Here is a 3,808-nt window from a genome sequence, read left to right as displayed (position 1 = left end):
CGCTCAGATGAAGACGGTTGAAGCTCTGCTTTTCTTGCGTCCTCCATCAACTCTGCTAAAATAGTGTTTCTTACCAGAACAGGCCTTGAAGTGAAGCTTTGTCTGCACTGAGGACAGCTGAGAGCTTTTTGTTCCTCTCCCCAGAAGTTCTGAATACATTCCAGACAGTAACTGTGTCCACAAGGAATAGTGACCGGATCCTTCTGCAGATCCAAACAGATCGAACAGATCAGCTTCTCTTTATCCGGAAAATTTTGCTGCGCCATTTCTGTGTCCTTCAGTGAATGTTTAATCTCTCTTTCTGTTCCTAGATAAAGACTTGCCACTCCTTTACTGTTCTGCAGTGCATGAATTCAGTTTTACATTAATAATTAACAGATCAGTAACAGGAAAGGGAACAGGAACAACACTGGACTATGAACAGGAAGCAGAGATCACAGGTAGATCTCCAGTCACACCCAGTAACAGAAATGCTGTTATTGTGAGCTTCAAATTGTTAAATGCTTTTGTACTGTTGGAGTCCAAAAAAACAGTTTGACTCTGTTTTTATAAAAGAATCAAATTTATGACCAAAAAAAGAAGCTTAAAAGTTTTTTCAATAGAAAATCTGGTGAGAAATCTAGTTTTACTGTATGGAGATGCAGAAGATTTGAGCTTTGATTGAGAATTTCTTTATTCAGTGGCAACAACTTCACCATAATGCGACTAAATTCTAATTTAATCAATTTCAGCAGATTCAATAATAGTTTTAAACATCAACATTTTTTTGCATGCAAGAAATTTCCACACAACCAACTTAGCTTGTAAGTGGCAAACATATGAGATTTTTAAGTTTTGTAGAGGATTTTTGACATAAACGTGTGTGAAAGTTGAATTCTTTAAGTGCTTCTATCCATTACCATTAAGATGAAAAACTGCTGTTTTTGTTATGTTTTTAATTTGTGGAATCAAATTCAACTCAAAGTCGAAAATCACACCCAGGTTTCTCACACAATGAGAAGTGTTATTATTTTTTAGTTTATATAAAACAAACTTTCTTGTCTTCAGAACAGATGACTAAAACCGTTTTATCCTGGTTCAGCTGTAAGAAATTGTCTGTCATCCATGACTTAATGTCTAAAATGCAATTTAAAAGAACGTTGACTGACTCTACATCATCAGGAGACACAGCAATGTAGAGTTGCGTGTCATCAGCATAGCTGAGAAAACAAACACCATGCCTCCTGATGACGTCCCCAAGTGGCAGCATTTATAAATTAAAAAATAGCGGGCCTAGTATTGATCCTTGGGGGACCCCACAGCTGCTTTCAAAGACCATTGAAGAGCATGTATCCATACTTACATAAAATCTACGATCTGTGAGATAGGAATAAAAACCACTTCAGAATAGTACCAGAAATGCCCACACCTCTCAGCCTAAGTAAAATATTGTGATCTACTGTATCAAATGCTGCAGTCAGATCCAGTAGCACCAGGACTGAGAGTTTCTGACAGTCCAGGTAACATCTAATATCATTTACTATCTTAACCAGGACTTTCTCTGTGCCGTAGTTTGTTCTAAAACCACATATATACTTTTCAAATATTTAAAAATTCATTCAATTGTATCAAAACTGTTTTTTCAATCATTTTACTTAAAAATGGAAAGTTAGATACAGGTTGATAATTATTAAAATTGTTAGAGTCTAAATTACTCTTCTTCAGCAGAGGTCTTACCACTGCTGTTTTAAAGGCAGAGGGGCAGATACCTGTCTGAAGAGAGTAATTTACTATGTTTAGGAAGTCCGGCTCAAAGGAGTCATAACATGTTTTTAAAACTGATGTGGGGATTGGGTCTAAAGGCAGGTGGTTGACTTTAACTGGGAGAAAACCCGACCAACACAGCATCAACCAGGACAAAACTTTCCAGTGTTTCCTCTGATAAATACAATGCTGTCATGGCAGCAGCTGCCCTGCTGCTAATCATCTGATTCCCTCCACCTGTGCCTGCTCCTATAAAGCTCTGCCTCTGCCTTTCACTCTTGCTGGATCTTTGCACTGCAAGAAGACTCACCTGCTCTGTTTGTTGCCAGCAAAATCCTGTTCTGCTGACCACTCTGTTGAACTCAAAGCCAACATACTCAGCCTGTGTTCCTGCCTCTGCTCTCAGCCAAATCCTGTTCTGCCTGCCTGCCCAACTCAAGCCAGCCTGTGTTCCTGCATCTGCTATAGTCTTCATGGTGCCTGATTATGTCTGCCTGCTCCTGTCTCTCTGCTGCATCATTTCACCCCAAGCCTCGTAAGTCCCCTCAACTTTGTTTTTAGGAGCTTTTCCCAGAGACCTCTGGTGATTATTATTTGGATTGGAAAACAAATTCGTCACTGAACCCCAACTTCCTGAGTTTACTGCGCCCTCCTGGCTTTCCCTCTCCACATTACATTTGTGTCTGGAGCCACGCCTTCCCCTGCTCTTCAGAGGACTCCTCTCCGTCCCTGCAGTCTGTTCTCTTCATCCCATGTCCGTGCATTGGCTGCGTTGTTTGACGCCAGGGGGTCCTCAAAGACTTAATAAATCTGGTTTCTTGAACTTCTGAGTTTGTCATATTTTGGGTCCCAGAAAGCCTTTCTTGACACAATGCAATTGATTCACCAAACTCAAGGTCTATTTGAGTTAAAAGACTGGATGTAATAGCATTGATTTTACTTCTGAAGTGATCTGCTCACATGCAGCATCTGATGCTGCCATGGAGGACCTCTGAAAATCTCCTTTGGTCAAAGTATCTGTTGTATTAAAAATAAATTTTGGGTTTTTATTTTGTAGAATGAAGCTTGAGAGGTGGAGGGTTCTAGCTTTTTTTATTGCATGACTGTACATCAATGGTTGTTCTTTAAACATTTCTAGATGTGTAATCTGAGTCACTTTTTATACACAAAACAATTTTTTTTTTATTTTTTTTAATTTTTTTAATTTTTTTTTTATTACCCAAATTGGTTATATTTTATGAGAATTGAGAAATTTTCCATCAAAATGCTGCTTTTAAATAAGCAGTATTCTCTAGAATAAATGGGATAAAAATGTGACTATGCAGTTGGCCTATTTTTTTATTTTGTTTTTCTGAAAACATTTTTATAAATGTTTCCTTTTACCTGCTTTTGCATTTCAGATCTTTGTATTGCGGTCATCTTGGTTACCCTGTTGGGAATAATCAGACCAAAAGCCTTTCTCTTCACCTTCATCACTTTGAATAAACACTGAATCCTTCACCTTTTATTAGCTAATCATTCATGAGCTAGAAATAACATTTCGATACAGTGGTCAATGAATTCATTTTTTATAAATATTGGATCTAATTTAGCAACTGAATTGATAAAAAAACAGAAAAATGTGAATGACAATTATAAAGTGGAGAATAAGGTGATGCAGTCGAAGTTTGTTTCTAAAGTGAATGAACAAGAAATACCATCCGTGGTGAGAACATTAAAAAACAAGACATCGACTGATAGTGATGGCATTGACATGAAAATGATCAAAATGACTATAGATTGTTTAATCAGACCTTTATGTTGTGTTTTTAATCTCTCATTTAAAACAGGTATCTGTCCTGATGGTATGAAAACTGCTAAAGTTATTCCATTTTATCAAGTCAGGTGACAAACATTGTTTCAATAACTACAGGCCAATCTCATTACTTTCACAGTTTTCTAAAATCTTAGAAAAACTGTTTGTTTAAAGATTAAATTGTTTGGTAACGCTTTATATTAAGGTGTGCTTGTTAAGTATTAATATATTAATAAGCATTAGTAAAATGCTTATAATTTGCTTATAATT

The 3,808-nt window shown here is 36.9% G+C and overlaps 1 long non-coding RNA gene across 1 annotated transcript; it reads left to right on the top strand.

Moving 5' to 3' along the window:
- The first annotated feature begins 1,782 nt into the window (after positions 1 to 1,782).
- LOC118598419 lies at positions 1,783 to 2,566 on the top strand. The gene is made up of 2 exons (XR_004947509.1): positions 1,783 to 2,278; positions 2,382 to 2,566. It is a non-coding gene; the product is annotated as an uncharacterized LOC118598419 (long non-coding RNA).
- Positions 2,567 to 3,808: the final 1,242 nt, after the last annotated feature.

This window comes from Oryzias melastigma, unplaced genomic scaffold, assembly GCF_002922805.2.
Source record: "Oryzias melastigma strain HK-1 unplaced genomic scaffold, ASM292280v2 sc00491, whole genome shotgun sequence".
In the NCBI taxonomy this organism is placed as follows: domain Eukaryota; kingdom Metazoa; phylum Chordata; class Actinopteri; order Beloniformes; family Adrianichthyidae; genus Oryzias; species Oryzias melastigma.
Note: the sequence above shows the minus strand (reverse complement) of the source record. Positions and strands in the feature narration are given on the sequence as shown.